Source organism: Brachyistius frenatus, unplaced genomic scaffold (assembly GCF_029030835.1).
Source record: "Brachyistius frenatus isolate BFR_SWC_R1_liver_20210118 unplaced genomic scaffold, ASM2903083v1 Contig_59, whole genome shotgun sequence".
Lineage (NCBI taxonomy): Eukaryota > Metazoa > Chordata > Actinopteri > Embiotocidae > Brachyistius > Brachyistius frenatus.
This window is the reverse complement of record NW_027210658.1, coordinates 942,670-962,263: the sequence shown is the minus strand read 5'-3', so window position 1 is coordinate 962,263 and position 19,594 is coordinate 942,670. Positions and strand designations below refer to the sequence as shown.

Below are 19,594 nucleotides of genomic sequence, written 5' to 3'. Positions count from 1 at the left end.
GAGCAGTGGCTCTCTCGGGGTGATAAAATAATCACCCTTTATTGATTAGATCCGATGACGCTGATTGGCTAATTTTAATGTCCTACCTTTATATATTGAATCAGTAATTGGCTGACTGGCATACATTTTTTGGTATCTATCATATATAACATATATTACTAGGTACGTATCCTATTTCCATACCAAAATGTAATTCTGTTATGAGTGATATGTGTTTTTGTGTGTGGGGGTGAAGGATGACAGCGACTCTATTGGCCTGCTGCCCTCACAGACACCCAAACAGGAGTCTTCAGATGATGAAAGAACTCACCGCCTCCTGAAACCCTCCAACATGGTGAACAAGTATTTCATCTGTTGCTGCTGGGTCTGTTTCCCCACTTCAGAGCTGTTGAGATGGACTCTCTGGGAAACTGTAGCAGACGCAAATGACAGCACACTGAGGAAGAGTTCATGTCGGAGTGAAACAGAAACCTGTCAGTCACACACAGTCGACTTTAAATGACGTCTGTGTGAAATTCCCACAGAGCCACAGCAGGTCTGAAGTGTTGTCAAGTTATTTGATTCTGTCTGACAGAATAAATAGTTCTGGGAGTCTGTAGCTGTAAACCAAACATGTAAAGGAGGTTTTCATTTTATTTTGTTTCTATTTTTTTTTTCATGGATGCCATTCTAGTTATTTTAGAGACTTCTCAAGTTCTATATGTTTTCATTCTATTATTTGTAATTAAATATTCAGTCAGGTCTTAACTTCTCTTTGTTGTAATTTTACTGTTATATATCACTAACATGCACCAAACTGATCATAATAGATTGCCACATGTTGAGAAAAGGACTGGTTCAAAAGATCAGGGGAGAAACTGAGAAGTCAAAAAAGGAAGGCACATAATCCGAGAGATAAACCGTTGAGGCTGAAGATCATTCTTTGTGAATTATGTATTTGTGTTTAGGCTTGTTGCCCGGCTGCAGGATGACTTGATGATGTTACAGATGATGGATAAGAACCTGAACATTGACAGTGCCCTCGTTGCTGACGTTGGAAATGAAGCAGTGTCTGTACTAGTTCCTGTTTGTATCCAGATGTTCTCACACCTGTCACACAGTCTGAACACGAAGTCACTCAGAGGCTTCAGACCTCCACCTGGATCAGTAGTACACTCTTCTATAGTATGCAAATCTGTAACGGCAACTGCAATAACTGTCCAGATATATTTTAAAATCTACTAGAGTGATGTCAGAAACTGTCTGTGAAGAAATGAGACCTCACATTTCAGCGGTTTTACCTTTGCTGAGTGCTTCCTGTATTTGATTTGAGCAGGTATGCCTGTATCTCAGAGGATCACTGGTACCTGTGAATATGGATATTGATATAAAGTTTTTGTATTTCGAAATTGTGTTTCATCACTACTCAACTTTAATGCTTTCAACTGGGTTTTAAGATGTATGGCAATGGTTATGACAGTGCAGAATAATTGGTGGGTCCATCCTGTGACTCCCATCTGGTCCAAACTTCAGTGGCTTCTTTTTTTGGCCAAGGCTGCTGCCTTCCACAAAGCTTCATGTAAATCAGGCCAATAGTTTTTTCTGTGATCCCACCTCCTTGGTGCATTGACTCATTACCCAGCATGCACTTTCACAGCCAAAGAGTTCAGTGGCAAATCGACTAGCTTTTTCTGCTTTTATTTGTAAAGAAATGAATGACGTTGTTACTGCTGAGAGCTAACGGGACACAAGACCCAACAGAGCTGTGACACCTGGCGCCGTTCTTGTTTTCCTCTATTAGTGATGATTAATATGCAGTTCTCACTATGGAGAGCTTTCTGATGTTATTAGACAGGTTAGAAGAAATTCTTCTAAAATAGTGGAGCGCCACTTCCCTTCCTGATTGTTTATTTTCTTTTTCATTGGGGTAACATTGTCGAGAGTGGAACACAGTGAAGCTGGATCATCTTGTTGATCCACTAATGTCAAAGTAAAGTTGAGGTAGCTGCGCTCCATTGTATTGACACATGGCACTACGGTAAAAAATAATGGAACCAATTCCTTAAATTTAGTTACATAATTATCAAATAGACATAAAGATTAAAAATGGTCACACAAAAGATTTTTTTTTTTAAGAAACATTGTTTAAACGTTCAGTTTCTCAGCCTCATCGAGAAGTTTTTTTTTTACCACGTCTATTTTACCAACATTTTCCAGCACACTTTTAAATTGTGGTTTTTTTGGTTTAAAAACAACATTAATGCCAAAACATTGTGGAGGCTATACGACCTGTAAGAAAAGCTATGATCCAAGATATCCCCTCTTGATGTAAATGTGTTTTAGGCAAAGTGTGTACCGTGCAGCTGTATTCCGTTGCAGCGTCATCAGAGAGGCGTCTGATTGGTCCTATATTGATTTTGTAGCATTATAACAAGCCAAAACATATAACTAGAGTGTTTCTCAACTATCTTTAACTGCTAAAGACTGGGCCCCAAAGCCCTGATCTTAGTCTCAGTCTGGGTTTACATGAAGAGAGAGGAAACACTTTGCTACAGCCCTGTGTTTGTAGGGATCCTTTACTTGCGTTTTTGCAAATGCGCATTAAAATACTTGGTGGGAAAAAAAAAAATGCAGCTTAATGCAACGGAAACCTACTTATAGTGAAGAGATCTGTGTGAAGGGATCAGGAGACTGTCCCCATAGCGTTTTACAGTTTGAGCTCTGACTTAAACTCTTTTAATTACATACACGTCCTCTGCCTCTTCCTTTTGCAGCGGTTTATTTTTTACCACCAACTAGTCCTTGTGGATTTTTGTCTGTTATTTTATATTTGTCCTTAATCTGGATGGAAACCTGACCTCAGTACTGAAGAACCCAAATCTCTTTTGGCAAAAACAACAGAAAGTGCAACACTTTGTACACCAGTACAGTTTTTATTTTATTATTCCTGCCCTGTTTTATTAATACTTTGTGGAGCAGAGTTGTCTCTAATATAAAGTGTTGGTACTGCGTGTGTTCACACTATTACTGGAGCACTGTGGCACTTGTGCAGAGTGTGTTAGAAGGTGATGGGGGAGGGGTGTTTGTGTTTTGTGTGTACTAAAGTACCGTAATTCAATTTCCATCATCACATTTCTCCTAGAGACACCTGTGTTTGACTTAACTGCTGCTTCACACTCCAGTACCAACAGACACATTGGATACTTGAAACCAGAAATTACAATATCCCTAATGCAGTAATAGTATACTGGAACGTATGTATATTTTAGGTCTGATAGATAACTGTTATTAACAATATAAGAAGAAGAGGAAGATGCAAAGAGGCAAAAGGCTGTATGTTTGTATGTATCAGGCATATTGTTTTGACAATGTTACAAAAACATTTTAAGATTTAATATTTTTAAGATATTTCTACAGAACATTATCTGACCCAAAGTATGTTTATAGAACAAAACAATTCTGGCTGGGTATGGACAGCTAGTCTGTTGTTAGATTCAGATTCTCTGTGCGAGTATCTGAATCTGAAATAAACATTATTCCAAGTAAAATTATAATAATGTTATGTGCGAGCAAATCTGTAAAAACACATTTCTATTCCTACCAAACCATTTAATTATCAATGAAAATGTCACATTCGATAGAAAAAGAAAGACTTCTGAGCTTCATCTTACAGAGAGATCTATAAAAAAATACGACGCTCCCGCAGTTTGATGTTTTATTCACTTCAACAGGACCGCAGAGGTTTCTGCCCTGAGAAACGAGCGCGGTGTGGAGCGCAGGCAGCAACCTGGCCAGGTGAGAGTCGGAGCTAATTTGGTGTAAAACCACAGACTCTGATGATGAGTGCTTCTCTGGGTGGATTCAGGAGTAGATGGATTCTGGGAGAACAAACCGCCAGGCTGCTGTAAAATCAGCAGTTTCAGTGTGTGAGGGGAGTTTTGGGAGTGTGTGTGTGCATGATGTGATGCTCAGTAGACACATAATTCTTTACATGTGTGTGGGTGCAACGTGATCTCAGCTCATCACCATCAGTGTCTATCTATGGTCCTCCTTTAGCTGAATTTCAGTCCCTGCCATGCAGATTTCTGCAGCAGAGGAGTGAGATGACTCATTCTCTTGCACACAGCTTGTGTGCTCTGTGACTCAGGAGACTAGTGTATTGTCAGATGTATGTCATATGCCATGAGCACACAACATGCCTTTCGTTTTGTTTCTCATTCCCAACTGCCAGTACAACTCTCCATTGTTGGGTTTGTTCACTGGGACTGATATTATGCAAATGGAAGTTCAAATCTGTGCATGTGAAATATAAATGTCTCATGTGCATGTTAAATTCTGTTTGCATCAAATGACATCAATCTAAAACTGTAAGTAAAGCTAGGTGGAAACAAAAGTTGTAATTTGACCTGACGGTTCACTGACGGTTTTATTTTCCCATGAAATAAATGACCAGATGGACGGAGGTGAAATCTAAGGAGGAGTGTACAGGTGTACAATAGTCCACAGATACATTACATACGCCAGCGGTTTCCAACCTTTTTTTTTTCCTCTGAGAGCTACTTTGACAAAAGGAAAGTGTCTGAGAGCTACTTGTGTTTATTTACATTTATTCACATAGCTGAGCTCCACCCAAACCAGCTGAATAAGTTGCTTTTATTTGAACAATAACAAATTGATACTCAACAAAAATTATTTATCACAACAGCTTAAATTCAACGGCGTGTGCATGATTTTATCTGTATGCGTTTCTTTATGCTGTTTAATTGATGGGGGGGGGGGTTCTCCCCTTCGTTTGGGACCCCCCGCCCCTCCTGAAGCAAACATGTCAAAGTCAAAACCTACATTATGGCTGGACCCTGTGTTGAACTGGAGGGCTTTTAATTTGAGAAGACGCAGCATTAAGCCGAACTACAGTGTAACTTTGACCTCTTACTCGCTCAGTGACAGACACTCTTCTAGCCATCCCCCTGATGGCCAGAAGGTCCCGGTAGAACTCGGTGTTGACGGTCTGACTCTGAGGGACAAATTCTCGGCGCACAACCTTATTTTAAAGAAAAACAGCTGGTTGCTTCTGACCTGATCATCCTTTTCCTGTCTCGGACAGCGACGTTCTGCCCCTCTGGACTGTGAATGTCACTCAGAACACCTCGCCCGGCTGATTGCTTCATCGCCGCAGCATCTCAAGGGTCTCTGTTGACGGTTTCCAAACTTTGATCCAAAATCGCATGTTTCTCTGCTCCAGTTTCCGGTCCATGGTGAAATCACAAATGCTCACGGTACCAGTGGTCACAGGACGCCTTTAATGCAGGCGCTGATGTTGATCAAAAGACGTAACTTGGAATACTTCCTCATGAAAGTTACTGCTTCCCTTTGCCGCGTTGGAACAGCAGCAACGGTCTCAGTGTGGCTGCTTTCAACATTTAGCCACTCAGGCTCCATATTTGGAACTCTCTGGTGTTTTTTTCTTGCAGTATTGAAGTCCGTATGAAGATATTTTTGCGGTGGCTTTTTCTGTCTGTGAATTTAAGGTGGATTGATATCAGTAACTCTCTCTTCTGATTCTTCTGGTTGACACACAAGTTTGGAAAGTGAGCCATGCTGGGGGGGGGGGGGTGTATATACAGATACGTGACAGGTCATCGCAGCTGCAGCGGCATCGCTGGTGGTGCCATCCGTAATAGCAGTGAGCTTAGCTGGCTGACACTGCAAAGTGTGCTCCAGATAATGGTTTTATTTGAACAGTCTGCTGGTGGTGATGAGGACGGTGACGAGGCAGAAACATGACGTGAGTGATCAGGGAGCAGCTGCTTGTCGTGATTATATGCTATATGCTGTGAACTGAGTTCAATCCGACTTCACATTTGAGTTAAATACTTCTACAACAGGTGGACATGGCTCAGAGCAGGAAAGAGAAAGGACGGACTTCTACTGTGTGACTGTGAAATAGAACGAGTGTCATGTTGCATGATACGCCACATAAGTGTTTGCACAAGTCAAGTTTGGACTGTTCATCATGAACTGAAGGACTCCAACAACATGTGATGCTCATGTCAGATGGGTTTTATGAACAGGTGAGTCAGATGGAGACAGTTGAAGGAAGGTTTTTCAGGGAACTTTGGAGACTGTTGTGAAAACTGAGGACTATTTTGATATTTGAAATAACTCAATAAATAACAAACGTGCTGTTTCTGCCCTGGTGGGATTTCAAATGGCTCCTCCAAACGCCACAGTTGCTCCACATGGGCTTTGTGCGTTTCTCCGAGGGATGGGTGTCTTTGACAATTTCTCAGTATTTATAAAGACTTGCTTTATAATCAGAAAATAAATGAGGTGTCTGGAGGACTCCTTGCTGTTGTTGGTGTGGCTGAAGATAGTTCTTTAGGACTCTGGATGTTTAAGCGCCTCCCCGAAGGTACTCATGAGCGATCGAAACTGTGAGCGCAGTGTGAATATGTATGTTATGTGTGTATTTACAGATTCAGCTGATCAATCTCACACGAACTGTCAGGAGATTACAGTGGGTACGGAAAGTATTCAGACCCCTTTAAATTTTTCACTCTTTGTTTCATTGCAGCCATTTGCTAAAATCAAAACAGTTCATTTTATTTCTCATTAATGTACACTCAGCACCCCATCTTGACAGAAAAAAACAGAAATGTAGAAATTTGTGCAAATTTATTAAAAAAGAAAAACTGAAATATCACATGGTCATAAGTATTCAGACCCTTTGCTGTGACACTCATATTTAACTCACATGCTGTCCATTTCTTCTGATCCTCCTTGAGATGGTTCTACTCCTTCATTGGAGTCAAGCTGAGTTTAATTAAACTGATTGGACTTGATTAGGAAAGGCACACACCTGTCTATATAAGACCTTACAGCTCACAGTGCATGCCAGAGCAAATGATAATCATGAGGTCGAAGGAACTGTCCAAGGAGCTCAGAGACATAATTGTGGCAAGGCACAGATCTGGCCAAGGTTACAACATAATTTCTGCAGCACTCAAGGTTCCTAAGAGCACAGTGGCCTCCATAATCCTTAAATGGAAGAAGTTTGGGACGACCAGAACTCTTCCTAGACCTGGCCGTCCAGCCAAACTGAGCAATCGTGGGAGAAGAGCCTTGGTGAGAGAGGTAAAGAAGAACCCAAAGATCACTGTGGCTGAGCTCCAGAGATGCAGTAGGGAGATGGGAGAAAGTTCCACAAAGTCAACTATCACTGCAGCCCTCCACCAGTCGGGGCTTTATGGCAGAGTGGCCCGACGGAAGCCTCTCCTCAGTGCAAGACATATGAAAGCCCGCATAGAGTTTGCCAAAAAACACATGAAGGACTCCCAGACTATGAGAAATAAGATTCACTGGTCTGATGAGACCAAGATTTAACTTTTTGGTGTTAATTCTAAGCGGTATGTGTGGAGAAAACCAGGCACTGCTCATCACCTGCCCAATACAATCCCAACAGTGAAACATGGTGGTGGCAGCATCATGCTATGGGGGTGTTTTTCAGCTGCAGGGACAGGACGACTGGTTGCAATTGAAGGAAAAATGAATGCGGCCAAGTACAGAGATATCCTGGAAGAAAACCTCTTCCAGAGTGCTCTGGACCTCAGACTGGGCCGAAGGTTCACCTTCCAACAAGACAATGACCCTAAGCACACAGTTAAAATAACAAAGGAATGGCTTCGGAACAACTCTGTGACCATTCTTGACTGGCCCAGCCAGAGCCCTGACCTAAACCCAATTGAGCATCTCTGGAGAGACCTGAAAATGGCTGTCCACCAACGTTCACCATCCAACCTGGTGGAACTGGAGAGGATCTGCAAGGAAGAATGGCAGAGGATCCCCAAATCCAGGTGTGAAAAGCTTGTTGCATCATTCCCAAGAAGACTCATGGCTGTACGAGCTCAAAAGGGTGCTTCTACTCAATACTGAGCAAAGAGTCTGAATACTTATGACCATGTGATATTTCAGTTTTTCTTTTTTAATAAATTTGCACAAATTTCTACATTTCTGTTTTTTTCTGTCAAGATGGGGTGCTGAGTGTACATTAATGAGAAATAAAATGAACTTTTTTGATTTTAGCAAATGGCTGCAATAAAACAAAGAGTGAAAAATTTAAAGGGGTCTGAATACTTTCCGTACCCACTGTATTCTGTTTGGATGCAAATTGTGAGATATCTTTAATATCTATGGTGCAATCAGTTTTTTACGAGGCAGTCATTTATTTACGGTGGTCACAGCTCTGACTGAATTAATATAACTGCAGGCAGTAAAGAGAAGGTCGGTGGGGGGTGTTTGAGTAGCAGGTGAAGGTTTTCACACATTGAGTCATCTGTTTGCTGTGTTTGTGCAGTAAACAACATTAAGAATCAGACCCCTGACAGTTAGCAGGCAGGGAGTGACAATGAAGACGCCACCGAGGAGGCAGTGCATGAAATATATGCAGCTGGATTCTCCTGAGAGGCTCCTGCAGTCAGCCAGAGGAGACAAACACCGTCACATCTTCGGAGCACGTGTGTTTACAGCGTGTGTGTTTGCACCTGTACATGTGTGGATGTTTTTACGTGTGTGTGTGTGTGTGTGTGTGTGTGTGTGTGTGTGTGTGTGTGTGTGTGTGTGTGTGTGTGTGTGTGTGTGTGTGTGTGTGTGTGTGTGTGTGTGTGTGTGTGTGTGTGTGAGTGAGTGAGTGTGTGTGTGTGTGTGTGCGCATATATAGGTGTCATGCATGTGCGTGTGTGTCTCTGTGTGTCCATGTGTGTGTGAATATGTGTGTATATATATGTGTATATATATACTGTATATATATGCATATGTGTGTGTATGCACTGCATGTGTGTGTATATATATGCATGTGTGTCCTATATAAGTAAGTTAAGTTTATTTTAAGTGCTTCACAACATAAATCTGTGTGTGTGTGTGTGTGTGTGTGTGCATGCACATGTGTGTGTTTGTTAATTACTGAATGTGTGCGTGTGTGTGTGTAGGTTACTGAAATATGTGTGTGTGTGTATGTGCATGTACATGTGTGTGTGTGTGTGTGTGTGTGTGTGTGTGTGTGTGTGTGTGTGTGTGTGTGTGTGTGTGTGTGTGTGTGTGTGTGTGTGTGTGTGGAGGTCCCTGGATTTTTGCACCGAATCAGATCAGCTTGTCATGACAGACCGATAAGCCTCAGGCATTAGTGTGCTCAACCTTTGTTATGACACATTATCACTCCAGCAGGTCAGTGCTTAGTGAAGAACCACACACTCTTTGAGAAGCTCGGCGTGCTAAATGTAGAGCGGCCCATCACTGTGCTCGGAGTGTGTGGATGTAATCACACGAGGAGGTGTTCAGCTTCATGTGGTTAGCACACGGCAGTAATTTGCAAGCTTTGAGTCGCTGCATGGGTTTTTTAGAGCCAGAAGTAATCATATCTGGACGAGCTGGAAAACCATCAGTCACGTCAGTAGACTCATGTCAGCAGATTCATGTATTTTTAAGGTAGTTAGCGCCGTGTCACCCGTTCACCAGACTGTTAGCCGTCATGTGTTCGAACCAAACCGGTCCGGCTAGCCGCCACTAGGATTGTGAGTGCGTGACTATCCGTGGTGTTACGGTACGGGTGCTCGGAGCGACCAAAAGGGACCAAAAGAGACCCGACTTCACCAAATGGGTCATTTAATAGAACTACAACAAGTAGAAACTACATTATGTTATATAAAATATGGAATTCAATTACAATTATAGCCTATATTTGCCATGTAGATGGAGGAGTGATATTTACTAGTGATGAGCAGGGTGTGTTGTCGTGGTGATTTGAGCATGTTCCAAATGTACAGATGACCAATCAGATCTCTGGGTCGGAACTGCTTGTTGTATATAATTATGAGTATTCCTTATCATCTCATGAATTTTCAAAGTGAGCCTGCAAACTTGGACATGAAGGACTTCCCACAGGATTTACAGGTTTAAAACCTGTTTTTTTTTGCACACAGCCACAGACCCCCTGAGCAAGGCACTGAACCATGTAGTGAAGCTCCTTTATGATCTAGCAGCAGATTATATTTGCATGTTAAAACCATTAGGTTGAAATGTTCTTTTTAGTTGATTGAACCGTACATACAGGATTAGAACCATTTAGCACACGTTTCAGCATATCTCAATTTACCTCACATTATTAATCCTCATATTCCTGCTGGACTCAGTGAAACTCCGCCGCATGGTTTTAACTGCAATTCATTACTGCTTACTGCTACGTGACCTATTTTCTCTGCAGGGTTGATCAAACTTTCAGCTCATGTTATCTCAGAAGAACATATGTTGAACAGATATTACATGTAATGAGAAATGGCAGCTCAAAAACATGTTGCTGGTTTTGAAAAAAATAACAGGAACAACATCAGTCTTTAATGATTTCTACATTTGAACATTGTGAACACATGAAGAGGAGAACAGTAGTGCTCAGCAGCCCATACTGATTCCGTATTAATATATCATTTCAGTTTGATTGTCCTCATTGTTTCTCCAGAATGTCATTCACTGAATAATCCATTGTTTGCTTTCATGTTGGAGATCAGTCTGTTGCTTATGTGTGATGACTGTTGCTTTCCCTCCTGATAGCCACTTGTGCATCTCATCACGTGCACAAGTTGTGTCATTTTCTTCACAGTGTGTAAACAGAGTTTACTGTAGATGCCGACGTATGAAAAGCTGTTACAACAGTTGTGGATTAGTGGCTCATTCCTAATCAACACGACTGTGTGTAAAACATGGAGATCCTTTTTTTAACTGGGTCAGACTTCATTGTTGTCTGTAGCGGGCAAAAATGGTGGAAAGATGGACCCACCGGTCTCTATGCAAAATATATGTCTTAAATCAAACGTAATCTGTATGTTGTTTATTATAGATAAGTGTTTGTTGATGACATAATATTGAAACGGACTTCTGTAGAATGAATGTGTTTGAACCTCTCTCGAAGATGATGGTGAATCTGCAGGTGTTTCTCAGCTGATTAGCACTGAAGTAGAAGAACCTTTTACAACCTGTGCAGTGTTAGTCTGAAATCTAACAAGCATTAACTGTAGAAATAGGAACGCAGTCCACTACTTAAACTTGCATATTGGTAATTACAATAGTTGCAAATTAACATGATGAGAGTGCACTATTTTAAATTAGGACACGATATGTTTAGTGAGTAAAAGTGAGCCCACCTGAACCGACATCGACCTCCCCACCCCACCCCCATCCCTCCTGCTGTCTACTCACACACCTGTCAGCTGGATGGATTATGTTGGCCAAAGGTTATGTGCTCACATGGATTTAAAATTTGTGACCTACATTTAAGAGAAATAAGCCTTTAGTCTGCATAAAGTAATTCTGAGATCTTTGACTTCAAGTCATGAACACTGAGTGTAAGTTAGTTTCACGATGAACCTTTCATTGCTGGATTTATTCCATTTTTTTTTTTATTCCAGTAGTTGTTATTGTGCACAAGTAGATGAACCCTGATATGACTGCATGCATTCAATCTACTCACACATGCTGGAGAAGGATTAATGACGGAAGCATGCTTTTAGTTGTACAGTAAAATGTTATCTTAAACACACTCAAAATATTTTCAGTCTCTCCTGAAATGTAAATTTCACATCATGTGCCCTTGAAAAGCGTATCTGTATATTTAATGCTATATTTTATTTTTCGGGGTCTTCTTTATTTGTTCAGATTGTAATTAGGCCGCCCCCTAGCCTGAAGGCAGCAGTGGTGAAATGACACGGTATCCTCTTCACTGCACCGCGATCTGGGGATGTAAATGAGAGCGATGATTCGTCAGAACGCTCCGCGCACTCGGCCCGAAAATAACGTCACCGTCCCGCTCTTTCTTTGTTTCACTGGCTGCCAGTGACAAAAGTTCATTTGGGCCCGTCAGGAATGAGCAGCATGCATCACGCTCACATTAAAACTTAATGTGCTCATGCCGGCTGGCTGCTTGTCAACTGAATGGCCAGAATAATATGAGGCGGAACGGCAGGAACTCGGTGGATCTCGTCCCTCCAGTCTGAAGCATAGAAAAAGCTTTGAGCTTTTTTCCCCTGAAACAGCCACAGTTACTTGTTTTTACCTGCAGCCACTAATACATCAGAAGTGCAAACAGACCATCGCTTAGCAGGCTGTTGCTCTGCGAGTCGTGTTCTTGTCTGCATGCAGATTTCCTCCACTTAGGTTCTTAGCTGCAAATTGCTTCATTAATCATTTCCAAGTGTATCAGTCACTTTCCGCGGGAATCAGTAAGTGTGTGCACGCTGTTATTTGTCTTGGTGACACCGCTGCATGCAAAGTTAAGTTGCTGCTTCATCATCAGCTCTGTGGAATCTGCTGCTTCTTCTGCAAACACTCTGCAGTGTTTGAATGTCCAACTTACTGTGCATGCAACACTCGCAATACATGTCGAGTGAAGTCACATTCATTTTCCCCAACCTGGGATGCACAATATTCAAATATGTTCACTATAATTTTCCTTCTCTGAACATGTCTGAGTCGAACTGCCTACTTCAGAAGCAGCTTCAGACATTGACAGGCAGAGTAGAGATGTCATCGCCATGGCAGCCGTGTCAGCCCACCTGAGTGACGAAGGACGGCCCTGTCAGCCGGCAGCCGCATGGCTCACGCTGATGTTTATTAATTTCCCAGCTGAAGGCCGGCCGTGTGTGCATATAAGTCCAGACAGGCGGGAGTGCATTTTAAAGTGGAGACAAAGCTGCAGGATCAGCTGTCACTTCTAGACGGTTTTATTATTCCGTATCAGCTGCTGTGAAGAGTACCAGTTGGCTTTTGTGTTCTGCGTGGTTGTGCTTGCTCGACGTCTTTCAACAAATTAAAGCAGTGCTGAGAAACTGTTCAGCAAACACAGACAGTCCTTAACGGCACTTTGCTTCAGTCCCTGACCTTGCCTCTGTTCCAACTCGTTCAGAGACTGAAAATCACCTCAGATGAGATGAGACACACCTCTTTATTAGAAACATCTCAGTCCTCTCGGGACACTTCATATAGTGAGGTTAAGACAATACATCCATCCATTATCTATACCTGCTGAATCCTGAACTGGGTCATGGAGGGGGCGGAGTCTATCTCAGCCAAGATGATCCAATATTATAGAAAGAAACCCAACAATTTCTACATGACCGAAATGATCCCGCCCACACAGACCAAACCCACTCTGAGAAAACGCTTTCATTCCCTACAGTTCATCTGATCACACTTTTCCTGGCTCGATTTCAGTATATAGTTTCCTGTTTTATTTTTTGAAGTTACTTCCCTTTTGTGTCCGTTTAGTTTTACTTCCTGCCTTTGCGTCTCGTTCGCTCGTCAGTGTATTTAGTTCTTCCTCCTCTTCAGTTCTTTGTCAGTCCGTCGTGTTCCAGTTTCCTACTCGTCAACCTCTTGTGGATTTTCACCACCTGCTAGATTTCTTTGTCGGTTCTTGTATTTTGTTAATGTTGGATGTTTTTTGTTTTTTTGTTTCAGCCCTGCTTGGTCACAGCTCCTGCTCTGTTGCCATTAAACACTTTTACTGCATTTAAATGGAATTTGTGAGCTCGTGGTAACAACATGGGAAGTCGTGTGCACTGTGTGCTCGGCAACTTCAACATGGGTGGCATCTAGACGCCACAGAGGATAACAGTTTATCAAGCTAACAGGGGAGTGGGGGGTAACGTAATGCAGGAAATACAATGAGGGAAAAGGTGAGGCCGGTGGGAAGAGCAATGTTTTCCTCAGATGTAGGCTGTTATCTAAGTTATGAAGACAAATTCTACATGCATACAAATTTACAATATTAGCCTGAGACACTTCATTTTATCATGTCTGAAATCAACATTTCCATGGCTTTAATTTAAAGGTCAAACACAGACACACTGTTCCCAAACAGGAGACCATTTTCAAAGTTTTCCAGTTTTTAATCTGGTTCCTTTCTGACTTTAGAGACTTTTCAGCGAACTTGTTTTATTGCATTAAAGTCCACTAAATGTACATCCTGCTGTGCGTAGACGTTTTAGCACTTCAGACATTTAGGTGACGTCCATCATTCAGTACTATAGAGTGCCATCTGATTGGCATGATGACTACAAGGAGTGCTGCCCCAGATGGTCTGACCCACACAGCGCAGTGAAGTCAACATCACCGAGTTATTCTGGGATCACATGTCGAGGCCGAGGGCTCTGAAACAGCCAAGAACTGTGGCCGCTTCTCCAAGGCTCTTCAGACTGCAGGCAAATCAGTTTGTTTTTTTTTCTCAAATCACACCTTTAGGACAGCACTGTTATTTGCAAATGAACAGATTTGGTATGTCACCAACCTATCTGCATGGGTTGCTGTGGTAACGATGTACTCATAGCTACATTGGTGGCGTGGCTTTCCAACATGGAAGCTGCCGGTACAGAAGTGGCAGCAGACAGATCATGTTGGCTTCTGCTCGTGGACTGTTGGTATCTTCGTCCTCCACAGCACCCAAACCTGCACTCTCTGCTAGCTCTGCTAGCGGCAGCATGGACCCTGCTCACTCTGTCTCTCTGAAAATCGACATTGTCACTGTATGATCTCCGATCTGAACCAGCAGAGGGTCCAGGCTGAGACGCATCTGTAGAAATCTGATTGCAGTCATTTCAAACCACCTCCCCTGTGGTTCGGATCCGGATTGCAGAAATAGCATTTCATGTGTTCAGTTGCCGTTCAGACTTCAGTCAAATCAATCTGGATATGACGGAAATCAGATTTGGGCTTCCAGCCTCAAGATGCCTGGAACAACTTCCCCATCAGGTACTGAGGGCCCGAATTGCAGCGAGTGTTTCCAGAAATGAACTGATGCAGTTTGGCTCACAGATAATGTTGCTGATTGTATTTACTGTGTGTTGTATTTAGGTCATTTAAAAATAAAAACAGTTTTTGACATTTCTTTTGAAAGCGTCCTCACTTTACCTTTAGCGCCTAAACACTTTACACATACTGTTTGTATTGTAAACTAGAATGAGAAGAAGAAGAGAAGGCATGTCTTGTGCCCTTTATGTTTGGATGATGATGACTCAGGAGAGCTGATGTTCATGTTCTTGTGTTCTTTCAGAGGAATGGCCTTGAACTTCGTTGTGAAGCTGTGTCCCTGCAGCCTCATCTCAGCAAGTATCTGGTGAGTGAAAAGTTACTTCAGCTAACGGTCGAAGTTCGCTGCATACTGAACTCTTGATTTTTGTTCAAACTTCTGACTTAAATTTGCTCATCTGTGAATTATAATCTCCCCCTGACTCTATAATGCTCCACCAAATGCTGGATTTGAGGGCTTAGGTTTGAAGGAGGTTAAGTTCTACTGGAAACTCTCCAAAACTTCAACTTAACATTTTTTCAGGTGATGTTTGGGTCCACAGCGTCTTATGACTCAAAGGGAACAGACAGCATTAGATGTGTGCTCTGTAATCCACGCTGCACAGTGATGGGCCATGTGTGTGGAGGCTTTAGCCGGACCGGACGAAGGAGAAGCTCTTAAAGGCCAAGAAGACCATGATCTACCGCACGTCCGCAGCCAGCGGATTGAGGTCACATCCGTTGGCAACCAAACTTAATTCCGTCCGCTGGTTTGGAGTCTTTGTGGTGACGGATGGATTTAGGCTTGAGTTTAGAAGCACAGAGTACAACCTCAGTTTCTATATCTGATTGACAGTTATAGTATTAGCGTTATGACTGGAAACATGTCAGTAACTTTGTCCGGGTTTGATTTCTCAACCATTTTTTCGTTTCTGGAATTCGGCAAACTTAGATTTGTCTTCATGGAAATGTTCCGTATCTCTCACATGAATACAGTGATGAAGAGAAGGAAGTGGTCATTTGTGTTTGTAGCAGTGATAATAAATGTGATCTTTTGTTTGACTGCCAGAATCCCATCAGGACTCTTTGCGCTGCTTTGTGTTGTGTTGGTGAGTCCAAGAGCTGCTGCTGGTCTGACAGCTTGCAGAGACGAGAGGAGGAACTGCTGAGAGTCGTACCGGTGTCCCAGCAGAACTCATCATGTGGTACACACCTCCATTATTCATACACCTCCACGGATATCACACGGGGTTTGTTGACTAAGCGACATGGGGTGTTGATTGTATTCATGAGGCAATAACATGGGATGCTTCTTAATCAATAGTGCAAGTAGTCCCAGGGAGTCCGAGTATACTTTCAGCCTCTGCAGTGCCACCACTCAGATCGAAGGACTGATTTGTGATCCGGCTGGTTGGATAGAAATTAACTTACCATCAACCTTTTGATTAATGAATGTGTAACTTTAATGTCTGATGTCACAGTTTACATTACCATCGAGTGAGTAGTTACTTCAGTGAGTCCCGTTTCTTTCCCAGCAGTGCAGGAGGAGACTGGAATTGATCAGGGATTGAAAACCATTCCTGCCCATACTATCTATTTTTACTTTCAGTACGTACTGCAGCTGTCCTTAAACACAATGTGCTGCTGCATGTAGTCTGAATGGGACAAACTACTTAATCCTAAAAAGGCCATTTCAACTTGAATCCTCTTGGTCGTATCCGTCGTGATCCGCAACATGTGAAGGAAAAAGGAAAAGGATACAATTTGGAACAAGTACGCTTCCTTTTAATCCTTCCTCCTCCTTCTCTTTCCTCCTCCTCCTTCTTCCTCCTTCCTCCTTCTCCTTCCTCCTCCTTCTTCCTCCTCCTTCTTCTTCCTCCTCCTCCTTCCTTCTCCTTCTTCCTCCTTCTTCCTCCTCCTCCTTCTTCCTCCTCCTTCTTCCTCCTCCTTCTTCCTCCTTCTCCTTCCTCCTCCTTCTTCCTCCTCCTCCTTTCTCCTCCTCCTTCTTCCTCCTTCTTCCTCCTTCCTCCTCCTTCTTCCCCCTTCCTCCTTCTTCTTCCTCCTTCTTCTTCCTCCTCCTCCTCCTCTTCCTCCTTCTTCCTCCTCCTTCTTCCTCCTCCTTCTTCTTCCTCCTTCTTCTTCCTCCTCCTCTTTCTTCCTCCTTCTTCCTCCTCCTCCTTCCTCCTCCTTCTTCCTCCTTCTCCTTCCTCCTCCTTCTTCCTCCTTCCTCCTTCTCCTTCCTCCTCCTTCTTCCTCCTCCTTCTTCCTCCTCCTTCTTGGGTCAGAACTGCCAGAGTAGCACACTGTGAAATAGGACCGGATGTATAGAACATTTGCTCACTGAAGAGAGATCTGTATTCCGTGATGAGACAGACTCAAAGTAAAAGTGCATTTCGTCACCTTAAAAATATTTTTTTCTGATTATTATGTTTATTAAGTTTCAGAAGAAAAAGGAGATGAGCTTCACTCTGACCAGGATTCTTTGCTCCGGTCAATATTTAATGTGGACTTTACAACATGTTAACTCCATTATCGCTGGTGTCTGTGGCTCTGCTGAAGGTGTTTGACTCAGAAACCCAGCGGCGTTGTGGGTACCCACCTTGCCCCGTGGCAGTGGAGGTGTCACACTGATAGAGGGCCTCATTAAAAGCACGTTCCCTGTAGACCAGTTTCCCATGGCGACGGAACAGACGTATGGCTACTGTGTCTTTAAGCTGAATTGATTTCTGGTGCAGCCGAGTCACGATCCCACAGCATGGTAAACGCTCCGTCAGGGTGGACATCAGTTACATTGTAAAGCTACTGCTGCTTTTTACTGCCGGCTCAATAAGAATGACCATAGTTTATCATGAAGAGCCAGAAAGGCTGCTATCAGGGTTATTGATATTTATACAACCAACAGTGACATCAAATGTTGGTTTGTGAGCCGCTGTTATCAAGCCTTGAGTTGCCATCATCATCTTTGCTAGTTCAGAGCGGTTTGGAGGAGGAAGTAACCATATTTGGACGAGCTGGGGGAGGAGCCAGCGGTGGATCTGACCGATCTGATTGTAAACCTGACGATACTACATCCCGCCCACCGATAGCTGTAACCTGACTGCACCACAGGCCTGTCAATCAAACAGACACGCCCCCAAAAACAGGTCTTTTTGAATCTTCTTTTCTAATGAATGAGAGATTATTTTCAGATGGACCTCCAGAAAACTAATAAGAAGGAGTGACTTCAGCTAACAACACCAAGATAACTGATGGACACATTTTATTCACTTTGGATTTGATGAGAGAAGTTGAATGGGAGTCTATGGAGCCAGAGGCTTTTTGGAGCCGACCTCCAGAGGCACTCGGTGGTATTGAAACTTAAGATACTTTTGCATCGGCCATATTTTTTAGACCCAGAAGCTACGAACACTTTTATATACAGTCTGATCTATACTGAGGATTCAAATACTTTAATGGGTTGTAGGTTTTCTAGCAGAGTGACACAGACGAGAGACCAAAGGGACTCAGAAATGAGTGCGACAAATAGGAGTCAAGGAGTATCATTTTCATGGTGATCCCTTGTCATTAACAATTCACATTTTATACCATTCATGTTAATTGGTCGTTTAAGGTCTGTGAGCTCACTTTTACATGCAGTATTTCTCATCAACCTAATCGTGTATGTGGAAATTGGACAAAAGAATAATTGTGTTTGGGAACAGAAGAGGTGAGCTGAGAAAATCTGTGCCACCGAGTCCAGATTAGTGGCTGAGAACAATAGGACGGATGTTTTTGTTCCTCCTAGTTGTCTGATGTCACTACAGGTTTCTGATTTAGAGCTCCATTTGACAGTTTCTTGTTCTGAAAGCAATAAAATTGTTGCAGGACTTCATGTTCTTGTGGCAGAAAAATAATTATTTGTGACTGTATGTTCGGGCTTGATGTCATCATGCCAATCAGATGCCGTTCGTGTGCAGATAATGTGGTGCCGTTCTGGGTGTATACCTCCGAATAGGACAGGTGCACTGTTCACAGTCTGAACATGGAGGAAACTGTTCAAGGGCAGCTAATGCTGTTGTTGGCCATCCGTATTCCAAAGAGGACCAGCGACGTGTTTGGTGTGAAAACACATCAGGGAACACAGTTCAGTTCGTGTCTGCAGCTGCACGCAGTGTCCGCTCTGACGACGCTACAGAGGGGTGTGAAGCTCCTCCGTGTTTCTGTGTGCTGTGCAACGATGCGCAGCCGTTTTCCCTGCGTTGCATACTGTACCTGCCGCTGGGCACAGCTCTCGTATAAAGGAGGCTGTGGAGAGTAAACACGGTGTATAGGTCAGTGCCTTTCAGCTCCGTACGTGATCTGAACACTGCGGTGGACTTTAAGAACCTCCAACTGTTGCTCTTTGACGTCCAAAGACGTTTCTGATTACAGGAGCACTCTTCTCCACCAAAAACCTTTTAATAATTTACACAGGAACAGGAGGAAGGTGGGGGTCAAGGGTCTGAATGCAGGTCTGAATGCAGTGTGGTCATGAGGACTAAATATGCATGGAGGCATGGAGGGTGGGGTGAATGACGATGGTGATTGACCTTAAAATCTCCAGAGTTGGAGTCCGTGTATGTAAACAGGAGGTTCGGAGACAGACAGTTGATACTCAGCATAGCTGTAGTGGCATTTCTTCAAGTCACATTACGTGGAGCAGAGCCGCCCAACTTTTTTTTTTTAAATAAATTTTAGCTTTAGACTGTTAATTTTCACCAAATATATGACATTTTCCATAAAATAATGTCCATCCATCCAGATTCATATT

General features: G+C 42.9%; 1 protein-coding gene across 3 annotated transcripts in view; it reads left to right on the top strand.

Moving 5' to 3' along the window:
• lrfn2b (leucine rich repeat and fibronectin type III domain containing 2b) overlaps positions 1–19,594 on the top strand; it is a 138,141-nt gene that overhangs the window by 26,606 nt on the left and 91,941 nt on the right. For 2 of the 3 annotated variants that reach the window (XM_069705827.1, XM_069705826.1), the window contains exon 2: positions 15,071–15,133. The exons of the other annotated variant lie outside the window; for it this stretch is intronic. The gene's annotated coding sequence lies outside the window, so the exon portion shown is untranslated. The remainder of the gene's footprint in view (positions 1–15,070; positions 15,134–19,594) is intronic. 3 annotated transcript variants of the gene reach the window in all.